Below are 18961 nucleotides of genomic sequence, written 5' to 3' on the forward strand. Positions count from 1 at the left end.
AATACTCACATGCATATTTATTTAAATGGTTATTAATAAACTTTTCTACCATTTTTGGCGAATATATTTAATCTACGGCTTATATACATATGTATATATATAATATTTTTTTTTTTAATATTTTCATTTCGGAATACCTGATATCATTACCTATGACTCATAATATTTTATGGGAATATTTACAATAAAATATGTGTTCACTGATAAGCGGGGAACTACTTTCTTGATATAATGATGAAGCCTGTTTAAGCTCATTAAAACCGAACGAATATTCTTTCCTTTAATCGTCGACTTTTGAAATATTTTTAACAAATTTTTAGTACCCAATAACAAGACTTTCGAAATGATATGAAAATTTTGTATTAAGAATAAAAAAAAAAACTTTCAAATAACTAAGCAAAAAATATATAAGCGTTAAAAAATAATAAAATATATAATAAGAAAATTATAAGCATGACAAATGCCACCAAATCATCGAACAATTAGCATATTTAAAATCGCATCAAGTCGTATTACTCAGTACAGTGATTGATGGAAATTTGATTTATGAAGCAATTCATTATTTTGTCATAAGTTCAATGAGTTGCTGACATTTGTATATTACCACAGTATTTTGATAAGATTGTTTTTTATAATCCCTTATCAGTTGTGATTGCAAGGCATAACTGTTCATTCATTCAAATATTTTGAAATTTAAATATTATTATATTTTCTTATGAATTGGGATTTCTTATCAGAAAAGTGACTCAAAAGCGTTAGAAATGACGTTGAAAGTAATTATAAATGCAAATACAAAAGCAACTTTCAAAATACAGACCTGCTATTTTTTTTAATTTTGATTAAAAATATTCATATTCATACATTTTGATTAAAATTTTTAAATTTTTTTGGGATGAAAAATTAATTTTTCAAACTAAAAATCGACATTAAAAATTGGAAATATAATTTTTAGTCCCAAAATCAGATTTAAATATTTAAAAGTTGACGTAACAAATAAATTTTTTTTTCATAACAAAAGCTGGGGAAAAAGGTATACAAAATTATAATCAAAGTTATTTAAATGTATAAAGGCATAAAGTGCTAAACTACGTCGATATTTTATTAAAGAAAAAGCTTTAGCTTTTAAAAAGCAACAAAAGTGCGTAAACGTGTCATAATTGAAATCCAAAAATGTTTTTTTAATTTAAAATTACTAACTTTTTTCAATACAGTATTTGGTATAAAAATTTTAATTTTTCTTTCACAATAATTATTTTAATTTTTTTCTAATTTTTTTCATATTTTTTTCTATTTTTTTTTTAATTTTTTTCTAATTTTTTTTTTTTTTTTCTAATTTTTTTTATTTTTTTTTTTTAATTTCTTTTTTTTAATTTTTTTTAAAATTTTTTTTTAAATATTTTTTTTATTTTTCAGTCCGGTATTTGGGATTCGAAATTTGAAAATTATTTTTAATTAAGATTTTGGAGATTACCAAAAAAACATATTGAAATGTTAATTGAATTGCATTTTTAATGGATTATGTTGCCACCCTGTTAAAAATTAATTTATATAAATTCATATGTACAATCGTGTATATTTACATATGTACTACATATATTTTTTTCATTCAAATACTAATTTTCAAATTAATGTTTTTAATTGTATACACACACATACATACATACATATGTATGCATTGATGAATTATATATTTTGAAATTAACTCAATATAATTTTTTTTGTTATTTATATTTTTTTGTTTATTACCATAATTGGAACTCTTGCGCATATGCTGCATAATAATTTCAATGCCTTCCACTTGTTTAATATTTCAAAACTCTAATTTTCATAAACTATTAAAAATGATGCTTTGTCTTTCCTCTCATTTATTTTATTTACAATTTTTTGTTTATCCCAACAACAAAAAACATTGCCAAACAACATAACTCGAAACTTCTGCACCGGCGTTGTATTGAAATCTCTAATATCACACACAGCAAGAAAGCATCCATAAGCGTTCGATATTATCCATGTCACATCGAAACACACACATACACATACATCTGCATACTTGGTGCACAATTATGGATTTGCGCAATGCTAATCTGACAAAGGAAGGAAAAAATAAGAAGAAGAAGCGAAAAAACCGAATTCGAAAAATCTAGACTTTTGCGATTTCCACACTTACGAATCACATAAAATTATGAAATCCCACTAAAAGGCCAAATTTCCGACACCGAATGGGTTGGCTAGTTAAATTTATTGGTTTTTTCGTAAATATATATGTGACTCTGTGTGTGTGTGTGCGTTAAGCCAAAAATTAAATTGTATAAGAAATACACACACCTCCTCTACACTACTAAGCGCTGTCTGTCCGTTAGTGTTGAGGTTGTTGTTGTTGGAGATGTCTTGTTTGACTATCAGCAATTGGCAGCGCAGCCAACATTTCTGCTACATACATACAAACATATGCAAGTATTAGTTTAGTTTAAGCTCAGCGGTGTTATTGTGATTGTTGCTGTTGTTGTGCTGGTGTGTCGCATTGATGTTTCATTGGCGGCAACGATGTTTGCGCTAGAAATCGCTCAGCTATGTTAATTATAAAAACACACAATCAAGCATGCGCACCAGCGCACATACTTTTGCACATTGTTTGTGGCGGGTTTACAAGGTTCGCTTGTTGTTGTTGTTGCCAATTTGTTTTTTTTTTGATTTCTGCTCCTTTGTTTGTTTATCAAGTTTTTGTATTTCTTCCACTTTATGTTATTGTTCCTGTTGTTTTTGTTATTATTACTATTGTTGTTGTTGTTGTTTTAACTTTTTTTGCCAGTCAGCTTATATAGAATCCATTAAAAAGCCATTCATTCAATAGTGTTCACACATTCAAATCTGTTCTCAATTTGCATTGTTGTTGTTGTTGTTGTTATTTATAACCACCCTCTGAAAAAGCTGCGCAAATTCTACAAACGCACATACATATACAACACTCATAAGCATTAAAATTTTGCTTCGAAATCGTGCTTGTGGCTTTTTTGCTTTCTTTCTTCATTCACAAGCACCGCCATGTATGAATGTGTGTACAAATGTGTGTGTGTATTTCATGAATCTCGCTTTCAATCTCGACTTATCCACTTAAACACTTGTAATTACATTGACGCTTTGACCCTTTTTGTTTAACAACAATTGTTGTCTTCACGCCCGCCAGCCTTTTTTGAACATCTTCGAGTGGCTGCGGTCGTTTGTGTGTGTGTGTGTGCTTTTCTCTGCTGCTTCGCCTGTAATTCATCTGGCATCTTGACCGTGAAATATAATTTTACCAAAACGAACGTGTTTCTATTTTATGCGCATCATTTGTTTATTTACTATTTTTATTTTATTTATTTTTTTCCATGTAGATGTGTGTGTATTTTATTGTTTTTTGCCTGCAATGTGGTTGATTGCCCAATTTCTGCCACAGCGTTCATAAAAACTTAATTTCAATACATAAATTTTAGCATTGAGATTTGTACGTGAAATTTGGCGGTGACTTTGACCGCTTTTTGTGCTTCGAACATAATTTAGGATCATTATTTTCGTCTGTTGCAAATAAGACATCATCAATTACAACACACTTCAATGCATAACCAGCAATGATATGTGTATTTTTTCGAAAATATATTCGAAATTAAAATTCTAAAATAATTTCTGAAAATATTCTTTATTTACTTATAAAAAATTATTAAAATTATAATTTATTTAAAAAAAAACTAAAAATTATCTCTTTTATATTCGTGATAAAAATCTGCTTTGTTAGCATATAAAAATTTATGCAGAAATCTTTAAACAATAATGTAATCTCTACTTTCCATCAATATGATAAGTACCATGCTTAATCTTATAATGAAAATATTCGGCGGTCTCACTGAAAATTTTCATTTCAATTAGTATTAGGTTAGGTAAGGTTAAAGGACGATCCTAACCGGGATCTCACTTGGACAGCTTAGAACGCCGTTACCAGTGCCTAGGGGTTTCCAACTCATCCTCCTCCATACAACTAGCGTCCACAAAACTCTTAGCCTTACCGCATGAATGCTTATTGAACAGTGCTCAGTAAGAACAGTAAATACAGTAAGAATTGCGGCAAGATAAACTTTGTCAGCACGTCAGTAGTTCTCCTGCGTTCTACTCTAGGTCTTTGCTAAAGCCAAATAGTTCAGTAAATCTACTAAAGGCCAAAAAGATCTCGCAGTCGCACAGAAACTAGGCCTTTTCTGCTTGACAAACACTACACCGGCAGCCTAAAGCTAAGATTCATGGAGAGCTCCTACGAAAAACTCCCCTCCAAACTTTCCTCCTAGCTTTGCTCCAACCGTGAATAAGCTCACAGCGCCTCTTCTCCAGTGCTTTCTCCCCATACACGTATCCCTCGTCAGTATGTGGGCAGAGAAAAATCCGTCAGGAGTGACCTCTGCTATGTAGAGATTCAAGTGTTCAGGAATAAAGTTGAAGGAGAAAATTTCGGTGTGTCCTTTTTAGCACTCCTGCGCATGATCAACTTCCCTGATCTTTAGAACACACTTCGCAGCAATACACCTACCGGCAATGTCCACGGGTGCTATATTTAAAATGACAATAAGTGCAATTGTTGGTGTAGTCCGCAGTGCACCGGCGATGCCATTGAGAGTCTTTGAGACGTTCAAGCTCCTTAGCAACTGTAGCCGTTTCGAGCGCCCTTCACCAAACGAATATACCTTAGAATATTATTTCCAAAAGACTACCTTTGGTGAGGGTCCCCACTTTTTCCCTATAGCTTTTCTACAGGCAACCGATTTATTTCTTACTCTCTCCTCACTATTTGGCAGTTTGATCAAAATTTTGCATAATACTGTTCGTCTCGAATCCTAAGCTTCTTAATATTAATTCAACAAGCATCACCGGTGCAGAAACGTTGCCAACTATTTTTAAATCTGACCAAATCATCATTTAAATTTACAAATACAGCTGAACTTCCATAACTCGAACTTCTATAACTCGATGTTCTCTATTCGAATCTCTTGAATTGGCAACAGAAGTCAAATTTTACATAAATTTCCTTCTATAACTCAAAGTCTTTTTAATTCGAAGGTTTTTTTTTGTTCCATTTATGTAGGGAAGTTCAACTGTATATTATATAATTAAGTACAGAGCTTTCCAGAAATATATACTTTTTTAATATAAAAAATGGTAAAAATTGTTTGCTGTTGTGTAATGATTCACTTTTCTTTCTAGTTAAAAGAAAAGTATTTTTTTGATTTGATTTTTTTTGCTTAAAGTCATTGAGGCTAGTAACAAAGAGGTGTCAAATTTCTTACATATTTGCTTTCCAAGAATATGCTATAAATTTCAGCAAGGAGTTTACACAAATACATATATCTATTGTAAATTTGTACATGCATATGTATGTGGTAATTAGTGCAGGCCATAGTCCAACAAATATGTTTACGTTATAAGAAACTTAGAAGTATTCAGGCAGCCATGTTCAACTTATGAATCCCTTTTTCCATTGTGGGTCTTTCATAAACGGTTATGATTATTATAAGTGCTGAGAATTGAAATCATATGTTATTTTAGAACTGAGCGAAATCCCTTTCTTAATGTACGATCGGCGATCACCTTTATATTCAACGAAAATTTCTTCACAGCGACCAAGATCTGTGAACGGGAAATAGTCTTTGAGGACCAGATATGGAGAATACAGTGGGTGCGGATGCAAGTTGAAACCCAATTCATGGATTTTTTTCGTCTTTTTCACTGTCGGTGTAATAGTCGCTGTTGGTGGTCCTTCTTTTTTCAAGTTAGTCAATAAAAATTACTCCATGCTCAACCTAAAATACAGACGCCATAACGATGCCAGCCGATCGTTGCTTTTTCCACGCTTTGGAGCTCAGTCCACTGGGATGACTGTCGTTTGGACTTTGGAGTGAAATGACGGAGCCATGTTTCATCCATTGTTACATATCGACTTCTTCATTATTTCTTGAGTTATGCGAAGTAAATTGCTATTCCGTCTCCATTCAATATAACTTAGGGTGAACCCTTTGGTTTAAAACAATAGTCTATGCTTCAAAGCTCAAGTTTTTCACTCATTTCATGATTTCGTAAGATATTTCCTGCCTTTGAAGTTTAATCAAAAGTTTTGATTTATTCATGGATTATCTTGTGAAAACTTGCAGGCGATTTATAGTCTAAATTTTTCTTGTCGTTAAGTCTCGATTTGTAAAACCTACCTCACGCCAATACTCAACTCGTAGTAGCGTAGTAGAAATTTTGCGGCGTCTATGACGATCGAGACTAAATGTGGAGTCAAAACAGTTTTTGTCTTGCGTTATGATCCAAAAAGCTCGCATTCATAACACTTAAACAGGAACCGACAACTGACACTCAACAAACCACTTTTATGCAGGAAATCTGCCGCCTTGGATGCTGACATCTAACTTTGTACAAAAACAAATTCGCAGTGATCTTTTAGCAATGGCACGCAAATTCAGCAGAGCGTGTTCGATTGAGCAGCCACTAAAGTAATGTATACATATGTATATATACAGTTTACAGTTATATTCGCAAAGTACAAAGTCCAATGGAACTATTTTTGCCACCACAATTGCTTTTATTGTATTTATTGTAATGCTTGCAATTTTACGCTGTCACTCTTACGGCCGTTTGCCCCTCCGTTGCTACTGTGGTCGCGGCATAACATTTCTCTAGCCGCCACTGAGGCATTGCGGCTCGTAAGTTCGCCGTGCAAAGCCGGCCGTTGGGTGAGCTTCGTTTCGGTTGTTACGTTGATTGCTTGATTTCTTGGCATTTCTTTGGCTATTTGCTCTCTATTAGCTCGCCGTTTGTGGCTTTGTAGTGTCTACTCATTGACGCGCTGCGGCGAGCTGCGTTAGTTCGTTGGCTGCGCGTATTTATTGTCGGCATTTCTGTGCCACTTTTATTCGCTCTGCGCGTGGTGTTACTTACAATTTTGCGTTTCGCTGAGTTGGTGATTGACTTACGCGCGCCAACACACACAAACACGAATACATATGTATGTATATATAAATAAATATAGGCAGCAGAAGACTAGAAAGTGCAGCCAACTCTGCCATACACACACACACACAGATATACTGTTTACCACTACATATGTAGCGTGTGTAATGCCAATGAAATGCAAATTTGCTTTGCTTCCTATTTCCGCCTTTGCAGACGCTTTGCTTCAGCAGTTGACAGTTTGGTGCTCCTCCGCGCGGCTTTGGCCTGCGCGCATGCGCAATTCATTTGCATTTATTGCTTTATTGTAATTCATATAGAAGCACAGTCTGTCAGCGCTTATAACGGTAACGCACCTTTTCGTAATATCCACTGACCGACAATGCACGTAGCCAAGCTCAGTCTGTTGGCCAGCCAAATTAAGTAAGCCAGGTCGGTCGGTCGATCGGTCGATGAGTCTCGCGCCATAAAGCTACGCAATGAAAAATTTTGCTCGCGCAATACCGCTACTCCACGCCACCAAAACCTCGGCTGATCGTCTTTCATTCTGCGCATACCAAAGCGAACAGGTTGTTGAGAAGGTTCGAGTCGTTTTGATTTCTTTATGTATATCATTTATTAATATTTCAATTCGTCGGTGTTGCTGCTGAACGCTGAAGCTAATAATGACAGCAACAACACTAGCACGCACCAAAGAAAGCGAAAGCGGGTCAGCGCGCTTGTCTTATGTACCTGATAAAGCCGCACTGATAGTCGACAGCTTTGCGCTCGCCTCTGGCTCATTAAACCAGCTGTTGCTCTCCAAATTCCTGCCTTTTTTTCTATTTTTTTTTTTATTTATTTTCTTTGCGCTCGTCAAGCTCGCTTTGGACCAGCTCTGGAGCGTGTGCCACTTTCCGCGCTATGGCCACGGCTCAAATGTTACATCAGCGTTGCCATCAACTCCAGTTTCGCAGTGGCTTTCTGTCCGTTGCAAGACGCCGCGGTCAAGTCGCCTCGTCACACCTCTTGTGCCACAGACATATGGATGTCTTGAACGACTCGCCCGAATGTTACTTATGTATTAGTCAGCAGCAATTCTTAGCGTTCATCAGCGATGTGTGTTCGTACTGGAACGCTAGCTAGCCCCCAGCTAGGCAGACCACCAACAACGCCATTGTCTATTGCTCGCGCCACCAGCCGTTGTGCCACCATAGTAGGCGTCATCTGTATTCTTTTTGATTACTATCAGCATTTCTTGTGTGTGCTTTGTCATTTCTTTCTCGTCTCTCGGTTCGCTTTCGCTGCCATTTACACTCGCCAATGCATACATGCAGACATAAATTCGCAAAATGAAATCTCAACTGACTTTTGTTTACACTGTGGTCATCACTCGGCGCCGCAGTCTCTTTGCAGGCGCTTTCGGGCGCAGACCTCGTCGTCGCATTTCGTCGCTATTCGGTGCATTCCTTCGCAAAGCACACGCGCTGCAGTACGCCTTCACAAGTATTTCTGGTATTTGGGGCAATTGCATTTATATCAACTAGTGTTGTTGTTGTTACTATTACGCGTTTGTTGTTGTATTTGTTACGCGTTTATAGTTGTTGCTATACTTGTATTGCATTTGCTGTTGTTGTTTTCTTACGAGTTGTTGTTTTTTTATGCGTATATTGTTGTTGTTATTACGCATAAATTGTTGTTACTGCCGCCATCACTGGCATTCATCTCGGTAAAATTGCATGCATTTACATGCACTGACATGCATACACAGCACTTTGGCATTACTCACTTCGGCATTCGCACAATCGTCGTGCATTGTCATTACTTATCAGTGAACTGCTATAAATATACATACCAACATACATATAATATTATATGTAGATTTTTTGACTTTAGTATGTTAATAGCGAGCGACAACGCAATCATCGCTTATATGTGTTGCATCGATTTGTGGGCGAAAATGTGTGTGTGTATATGTTCATATGTATTTGTATGACTCATATTATCAATAATTCGGCCGGCATTGCGGTTATTGCCACTTTCAGCAATTTTATCGCTGCTTATCAGTCAGTTTGGTTTCATTTTTTTTTTGTTTCCGCTTCATGTTTATCACTCACTGTAATCCCGACATTTTTGGAGTGACATTATTGTGCGCTTTTCTGTTTTAAAAAGCTTATAAGCAATTCATCACTTCTTAAATTTGTTTAAATTATATTATTTGTGGACACCTGTGGTTTGTGTAATTGAAAAATTTTGAAAGAAATTATGTTTTAATTGAAAGTATTGGATAAAATAATCGTAATTATGATGAATATACAATTTTAAGGATAAAAGCTCATGCATATGTAATTAATCACCTCTTTGGGATTTGTACAAATTATTTTATTTTCTGGACACCTGTTCGTTGGGAACAGTAATCGTAATTATGACGAATATAAAAATCACACCAATTTTCATATTTTCTTTAAAAAAGATAAAACATTTTGCTGATAGAAGAAGAAAGGTGGCTATTCTTCTATAAAAAAATTCCATTTTTTTTATTTAAAAGTGCGAAAATGCTTTTCGTGTTTACAGCGACTCTAGCTACTTCCATACTGCATTTAAAGAAGAAATCTGCAAATAAGTACAATATTTTTTCCAAACAAAAATTTGTGTATAAAAAATTAATAAAAAAAATTGTAAAACATGTAAATTAATAAAAATAATAAAAAGTGTTATAATTTTTGATCGAAGACAATCCAAAGTTATATAAAATGTCAAAATTTTAATATATAAAAATTAACAATATTTTGCATTAAATGATTAAAGTGACAAAAATCAAAATACTATTTCTATAATAAATTGCATTTACTTAATAAATTATATTAAAATTATGTTTATTATTACTTTATAAAAATATTTAACATTATGAAGACTAAACAAATATTAAATAGTTAAAAGGCTACAAAACAGAAATAAATGTTATAAAAATTTTTAAAATTAACAATAATTAAAAAATGCAAAAGTAAGTGTAATAAATAATAGAAAAAATATTACTTTTTTTGTTTTTGTATATTTCTGTTTTAATTTTTTTTTAATTTACTTCTTTATAAATTTTTTAATAATTATTTTTTATTATTATTATTGTTTTTTAATTATTTTGTGAAGAACAATTTTTTAAATTTTTTTTGGAATACTTTTTATTGTTAATTATTTTTTTACTTTTTCTATTACATTTTCATATATTTTTATATTAATATACTTAATACTTCTTTATTCTTATTTTTAATAACCATTTTTTATGTAATGTACATATGTTTATATATATTTTTTTTCAATACTTATTAATTTTAATATTTTTTATTATTATATTTTTTTTGGAAATGACTTTTTTCATTATTATTTTGGTTTATTTTTTTTTGTATGTTATTATTTTGTTTTAAATTTTTTTTATGATTAGGATTTTTAAGCTTTTTTTTTACCTATTTTCTATATAATATTTTTTGTTGTTTAATACGTTTTATATTTTTGAGTGTTTTTTTTGTTAATTAATTTTCTGTTTTAATATTTTTTTTTTACTTTTTTATTTTTTTTTTTAATAATTATTTTTATTTTTTTTAATTATTATTTTTTTATTTTTTTTTTTTTTTAATTTTTTTTTATTTTATTTTTTTATTATTTTTATTTTTAATAACTATGTATATATTTTTTTGTAATACTTTTTATTGTTAATTAATTAATTTTTTACTCTTTTCTATTACATTTTCATATATTTTTGCAATTTCAACCTTGACCTTATACATAAAATATAACCACAAACAACTAGACTCCTCTCGTGCTCTCCTTTTATCAAAACTATGACCTTTGGAATTGGGAACGCCGCCACATATTAGATAACAACATTTTTACCGTCTGCGATATGCAAAGTTTTTACCTACAAATGCACACACAAGCAAGCGTTCTCTCAACTACAGACACATTCTTTTGTATCAGCAACAACCTGATGATCAAGAGCAAACACTAGCATCCATTTCCATTTCGCCTTATATGGCCCATTAAATCATATCATCTGACAAGTGACTGACTGACTAATAGAGCGACCAGCGGCGGAGAGCGTGCGCCACACACGCACGCATGCTCCCACACACCCGCTTAGCGCTTAACTGGTTCACTAGCTCACGTTCCACAAACCCATACTGCGCCAACGACGACGTGCAGCGTTGCTACCCGCATCAGCGTCGGCGCCATTTGACTAACTCTATCGAACTCACCGTTTCGACTACGCTTTCGCATGCTACTCTTTTATTGTGCTTCGCGGTCTATACAAAATTCAGTCTGCAAGTTACCGTCTTGTGCTTTGGACGCGCGCCTCGTCTTCGCTAACACCAAATAACGCTGAAATCCCAACTTTACCTCGAAGAAAAGTGGCGCGTTTGTTATCTTTGCTGTCGTAAGTGTCGTCATCGGTTTTTTGTTTGTTGTTGTTACTTTTGCTGTACGCGCGCGCTTCGCACTCCGCAGTCCGATTTTCATCGTTCAGTTTAGTCACCGGCCAACATTTGGATTGGTTTGGTTTAGTTTAATTTTGTGCCAACTGACTTGCTGGAGTGGGACGTAAGTGTCTATGCGGTGTTGTTGTTGTTATTTGTTGTGTGTGGCATAGCAGCGCGTTGCGTGGCTCGCGTAATTATTGTGCAACAGTGAAGCGGCGGCGGCGACGGCGCTGCCACTAAACACCTGACACGCTTGAAATCATAAGCAGCAGACAAATATTTACGAGTGCAGAAGTTGGTTACGTTACAACGCGCGTAACGTGTTTTCCTTACTCAATGATGCATCTGTGTGCGTGTTGCTTTACCCGGTGACTTACTGCAGATTCGCTGTGTGTGTAGATGCGGTATTGAATAAATAAGAAAATATCTGGAATTTCTCGCTGAAGTCTCCTGTTTTGTGTTTACTAAATATTTATATATGGTCACTGAGTAGTTTGTTTATTTATTTGGAGGTGATTCTGAAAATCTGTGACATAATTGTGTTATTTGCAAAGCTTTGTGTTCATTGTACTTGAGTTGTGATTTCGCTTTTACTAAAAGAAAAATATTTACTGAAAGGAAAAAAAATAGTTGCATGAGAAGTATATAAATACTAAAAACTACAGGTTGTTTGACTTTGAAAATGGTTTTAAGGTTAAAACTGAGGTTAACACATGTTCAAAGTACATACAATTTCACTTATTTCGGGGAATTGTATTATAAATGCATATGTACATACATATATATATATATTTTGCGCATTCTTGTTTCTTTTGTATGCCAATCAATCAATACAGATCTGAAGTTACTCATACGACGCGTTGATCCATTTTTAATAAATAAAAAAATTTTCGGTGACTTTTTTCTTTTAAAATTTTATTATTTTTATGTTTATGAATTTGAGCGAAAGCTCATTTTTAAAAAGGTTTATTAATTATTAAAAAAAAAATACCAAGCTAGTCCAGCTTCTGAACGTTTGCATGAAAAGAAAGCTAAAGCAGCATTGATTTTAAAAATATTTTTCTTTATCACAAATCATAATATTGTGTCATTAAAATGTTTTAATAAAAAACGAATATTTAAAAAAATAAATAATATGAATAATAACTAAAAAAATTAATCCTTAATTTATTCCATTATTTTTTTATTATTTGACAATTAATTGGGAAATATAAGTTTTGAAATAAACAATAAATAATTTAAATAAAAAAAAAATATGTGCATATTCATACATATAAATTATTATAAAAAAAATTAAAAAAATATGAAGGATTTTAATCAGTATTTATTATTTCTCATCAATTAATTCGGAAAATGAATTTTGTGTGAAAAAATTTGAAAAATTAACTGGCAGTTTTTAAATAAATAATAGAAATCAAACAAATACATACATATATCAATAAATAATGATATCTAAAAAATATATCAATAAAAAAGGATAGCTAAAAAATATTAAAACTTGTTATTAATATTTTTTGTTTTTATCAATTAATTGTGAAAAGTAGTTTTGTGTGAAAAAATATTGAAAAGTTTACTGCCACAAATGTTTTTAAGTATTTTCCAGTTTATTGGTAAATATAAAAATTTTTATAAATAATAAAAATTAAAAAAAAAAAATTAAAATAAAAAAGGATAGTGAGAAAATATAAAAAATTATAATAATTTTTTTTTTTTAACGTGTGTGAAATAAATAAAAATAATAATTAATGCAGCAAATTATTATCGTTTTTAGTTTGTACCAGTTAATTAAAAAAAATATCAAAAAAAATAAATCGAGCAAGTTATTTTTATTTCTCCACTTTTTACCAGTTATATAATTTTTTTCTAATAAAAATAACGGTATCAAAAAAATATATACTAATAATATCTATTATTATTTTCTTATAAATTTTATTTGTGTTTTGGAAAAGTTGAAATAGTAAAAGAAAAAAAAATAATAATTAAATGTAAAAAATTTGTTGGTAAATGTTTTTAGGTTTTATCTTTTATTTAATTTTTTTTCGAAATAAAATTTAAATAAATAACGGTAATGGAAAAAATAACTTTTTTTTTAATGTTCATTAAAATTTTTTTTTGTGTTTAGGAAAAGTTTAAATAGTAAAAAAAAATAATAAGTGTTTATTAAATTGTTTAATAAAAATAAAATGAACAAATGCCTTACGAAAATATATAAAATGTATGAAAAAATAAATAAGTACAATGCATAAATAAACTAAAATAAATAAAATAAGAAATAATGTATTAAAATACTAAAGCCTCTTAAAACGTCCAAAAGTATACCAAAATATGTAAATGTGTGTGTGTACTACAAATATAAATTATTTTTGTTTGCACACTTTGGCTTCGACTACTTTTTTATCAATATTTAATATTGTTAAAAGTTATCAAATAATTTATTATCCAGCCAAACGGCGCTTCGCTTTTGACTGCTTTGCTAACAGGTGTACAATTAGATGCGTCATCGAATGATGGGCCTTTTCGCAAAGGAAACGTTTTTTTATTACAAATGTTTATGACATTGTTAAACGCACAATCTAATCTACATATAAGGACCAAATGTAGTGTGAATTACCAACGATCAATGGGTTAAAACAAAATTTAGTGTTGATAACAAATTATGTGTCATTATTTTTTGACTACCAATAATATATCTTTGGCATCGAATTGACTATGACAATATTACAAACTCGAAAGATATTCTACAGAGTAGGCATTTAGTTGATCCCTCAAAATCTAGTTAAAGATTTTCATAAAATTGAATTTAGTTATTTTAATTTCTTACCATGTATGAGTGCATTACGTAATTTCAACTTAAAAAAAAAACACAAAATAAAATTATTAAATAATAATTTGTCGAATAATGCCTGCAATGCCCGAGCATGAATTTTAATTTCCTCGTCTTTTTTCGCCTGAGTCTAATATAAAGTTGTATCGAATGCCACCTCATAGTCGCAATTATTTACATTTCCCAAGTACTTTCATACCCTGCGCATAGCACACAGCACATACAAAAAGACGGAAGCACTGCAGTTAGTTGGCTGCGTCTGTGATCGGCGCGCGCTGTCACTGCAACTTGGACAACAAAGCACTGCAACTGATTGCCAGCGACGCTGTCAAACGCACACAGTGCCTGGCAGTACGGGAAAAAGGGTGCAGCAGCAGTTACAGCAACGGCAAAATAATATTTACACAAGTGTCCGTCCGTCCGTCATGCTCCTCACTGTCATTATGTAAGCGACCGCCTGGCCTGCTGCGCTGTCATGCGCGCTTGTGCGCATCCGCCGCGCGCACATGCCGACCGACAGTTGGCGGATGAGCGCCTGCTGCTTGTTTACCTTGACAAAGCGCTTTTGTTGGCGCATTCGCCTTTACCTTATGCTATTTACTTGCGCATTTATGCTTTTTTCTTACGTTTTGCTGCCGCTTTTTGGCGTGTTTTGATGAACTTTAAGCGGCGTCAGCGAGTCACAACGAGTGTAGGCCAAATTGATTTGCGCCAACAAGTAAAGAAATAACGCTAAACGCCCACACTGCGGAGGCTATATAAATTATCATCGGTTTGTTTTTGGCTTCTCACTTTCCGTTTTGTGATTTTTTAATATTTTGAAATTTTTTTTATTTATTTTTTTTGTGACTTTTTTTTATATATTATTTTTAAATTTGTTTTTGTTAATTTTAATTTTATTTTTTTCTTCTCTCAACTCTCCTCCAACTGCTGATGAACTCATGTGATCAATATTTTTGAGTTCGTTTGCTGCTTCTTTTATGCCGCTTAACCCATTCATAAGCTTCCCACTCAAGTCAAGTTATTTTTGTTGTTGTTGTACACTGGTGTCTAATTGCAATGGCGAGGCCAACGACCAGTGCTACTGACCTGCTAATCGGCCGCTTGACGTTGCAATAGCTGAAAGATTGTAACTCGCGCTGCAAGAATTTGCAGCAGTTGCTTGCTAACAACAACAAAAACAAAAAACAGAGTTAGTCACTTTTTATTTATTTATATATTTTTTTATTTTTATTTTGTTTCGTTCATGACATTCAAAAAATTGCAAGGTGCACACATAGCGACAACGGTAAAACTTGCTGTGTCAGTTGTAATTGCAACGAACAACTACAGCAACAACAATGAGCTGAAGTCCAAATCTGCGGCAGTTTAGAGGAAACCGTGACCTTCCTTAGCGCAACGTGCGGAATGCATGTCGAATTTTTTGCAGTTATGCATACATACATTTGTATATACATATGGTCATGTTGCACACTAACACACACATATATATGTATATGTTTTTGTACATATGTATGTATATACAAACACTAGCTTATTGCAACTTGCTTCAAAGCAGACTTTGTTTATATCTTTTTTGCATTATTTTGTTGTTTTTATTTTTGGTTTCTTTAATATTATTGTGGTTTTTTATTTTTGTTGATTTTATTGCTGTTGTTGTTTTTTAATATTTTAGTTGGTTTTTTTTCTCTTAAATATGTTTTTTTAGTTTTATTTTTTTTGTTTTTTTTAATATTTTTTGTTGGTTTGCTTATTGCATTTTTAATATTTGAGTTGATTTTATTTTATTTTTACTTAAATATTTTTATTTTATTTTATTTTTTCTTAAATATTTTATTTTTATTTTTGTTGTTGTTTTCTAAATATTTTTTGTTGGTTTTCTTATTGCATTTTTAATATTTTTTGTTGTTTTTTAAATATTTTTTGTCGTAGTTTTTTTAATATTTTAGTTGATTTTGTTTTATTTTTTTAAATTTTTGTTGTTGTTTTTGTTTTATTTTTTCTTTTAATTTTTGTTGTTGTTTTAAATATATTTTGTTGTTGCTTTTATAAATTTTTTTTATTCCAACTTGCTATTAAATTCTGCATTTGCCAAGCTGTTATTGTTGTTGTGCCCATTGACTCGTTTATATAACGGTGCACTGCATAACTTGTTGAAGGTTGTAAATTGCAGCCAACGATAATTGCACTTCGCGTAATTAATTCGCTGTTGCTGCTGTTTGACAACATTTTTATTGGACTGCTTGTTGCTGTTGTTTGTTTGCGATCACATTTGTCGTATTTATGATCTTCCGTATCTGTTTAGCTGCGCACACACATAAATACATATGTACATATGTATGTATGCATGTGTACAGTTATTAAACGATTTGCTCGAGTTAATTACAGCTTGTGCAAATTGAATGGAAATTCGTCAGATTTCATTCTAATTTTGAAATATTTTCTTTTATTTACACTTAGATAAGTGATACATATATACAGCGTGCTTTTATGGACTTTTTAGTTATTTTTCTTAGCGTCTCTTTCTATTTGTAATAATGCATTTTGGTTTTTATCGATAGATAGGTTATTTTACAAGATTTAAAACCTTTTCAAAAGGCCTATGAAATCCATCAAACGATTTTTTAACGAGAGAAAACTATTCGGCTGTCGAAAAACTTTCCTAGAAGAGCTGAACTTTACAAAAATATATTACAAATCTAAATTCTTTCTTTGGCCAGCATTGATGCATAAAAGTGCTATTCGTTTATTCCGTTATTTAGTAGACATATTTTTTTTTTATTATTACAATTTTTAATTTAAACTCTTACAATAAAAATAATATAAAAGTAGTGCATTAAATAGTGTTGCATGCAATTAGGCGCTTTAGCTCTTACTATTTTAGCTAAGTCGCAAACCAAAAGGGTTATATCAACTTGTGAATCTCAAAAAATCGAATTTCGATATATGTATGTGTATCGAATCTATGTACATTTGTATATTTGCAAATATTCTCTGAAAACTTGAGGTTTATCAAATAGCTTTATTTTAGCTAAGTCACAAACCTTATTTACACTTAAAGCGTTATATAAACTTATGTACATACATACATATATCGAATATTGATTTGTATATTTGTCAATATTCTCCGAAAACTTGAGGTTGATCCAGCAAATAGTCTCGGATATAAGAACATATTCATAACAGTTTTTTAACTTACTGTGATCGGCTTCCAAAACTTTAAACGCGTTTTTCCCGAACGACCTTCATAGATATACTTTCCAGGTACTGATCGAAATTATATGATTTTTGATAATAATTTCGATTCTTTCACACATTCTGAGTTATAATTTTTTCACAAAAGAGCAACGACTTAACAGAATAGCCGTAAACGCCTAATCATTGCCATTCATTTACAATTTTGCCAGATATTCGTGACATCTACGCCTTATTTTTTTTATTACAACTCTGTTTAAAGTCCTCTAAGTTGTTTTAAACCCGTATAAAGGGAAAATACATAAAAATTTCGAATCACTGGAAATATTCCTACCAAGCAACAGTCGAAAAAATTCCATCAATAGCTATAGTAAAAACAAACTTAAGTACGATTCCCTGCATTGTTTAGCTATAAAAAGTCTATGAAGCGTCAAATCATTCGAAATTAAAACGCCCCTTTGATTGCCGCCAAATTAATGCTTCTGCTCGCTTCGAACTTTGCACACGCGCTTCATGTTGCGCGCTAAACTCAATGCAATTGCGTCGTTAAAGGCAAAAAACAACAAAACATGCAAAAAGCGAAAACAAAACAAACAAACATGCAAAGAGAAAAAAACAACAAAAATTTATGCAAAAAAAAACGTTGAATAGGAATTAAGACAACTTTGACGCCAATAAGCAGTGACAAATTTCACGGTTGTTAGTAATTAGAACACCGCCAAGAGTCACAAAAGTCAGTGCATAAAAAAAACAAAAACACCAAATAACAAATAACAAACAAGCACAGGCGGAAAAATAGCACAAAGCGAAACCACGAAATTCAAATTAAATACATATTTAATCGTTTAAATGAAAATTAATGTTTGCGCAATTCTCAAGGTGTGTGCGTGTGTGTGTGTGTATGCGGCTGTTTGCTTATGATGGCATGTCAAATCAATGCAATGTTCTATTTGGAGCGCCACAAAGCAACACAACAACAGCTCTATAAATATGCATAGAAATGTTCGTGTTTTTTATATTCGTATTTACCGTTTCAATCGCATTTTTTCCATGAATGGAATTTTTACTCTTTCACTTATTTGTATTTTTGCGAAAAAGGCAATTAATGTAAATAAATGCGAAAACCGAAACACTTAACATTCCATGACATGCATTACAACAACAATTATATTTTGCTATTTTCATTTATAATATATTCTATGGAAAGCTTTTGCTTAAAATAGTATATGAGTCCATGTATTATACATATGTTTGTAGTTAGTATCGGTAGGGCTCCGTTTTTGTTTTCATTATAGGAAATATTGCATGCATTTGGCCTGTGAAGGGTGTTATAGCTGCGGTACGGAGTTAACGTTTTTCCTTGCTTCTTAAGTTATATTTTTAGTTTTTTCGCGTAATATGTTTTAATTACATAATTTCTGTACACGATTTCATTACTTTCATTACGTAACAGTTTAATTAGTTACTGTGTTTTGAAGCATTTCTTTATTACTTATTATACCACTGTGAGTAAACAGTA

At 31.8% G+C, this 18961-nt stretch overlaps 1 protein-coding gene across 5 annotated transcripts in view; it reads left to right on the plus strand.

Annotated features, from left to right (window-relative positions):
• The window catches only part of LOC105223645 (elongation of very long chain fatty acids protein), a 44379-nt gene that overhangs the window by 9827 nt on the left and 15591 nt on the right, over positions 1 to 18961 (plus strand). The window contains exon 1 of one of the 5 annotated variants that reach the window (XM_049449404.1): positions 8360 to 8466. The exons of 2 other annotated variants lie outside the window; for them this stretch is intronic. The gene's annotated coding sequence lies outside the window, so the exon portion shown is untranslated. Of the gene's footprint in view, positions 1 to 8359; positions 8467 to 11226; positions 11545 to 18961 lie in introns of those variants that run through there. 2 more of the 5 variants (XM_049449403.1, XM_049449402.1) reach the window with 2 other exon arrangements.

This window comes from Bactrocera dorsalis, chromosome 2 (genome assembly GCF_023373825.1).
Source record: "Bactrocera dorsalis isolate Fly_Bdor chromosome 2, ASM2337382v1, whole genome shotgun sequence".
NCBI classification, from domain to species: Eukaryota; Metazoa; Arthropoda; class Insecta; order Diptera; family Tephritidae; genus Bactrocera; species Bactrocera dorsalis.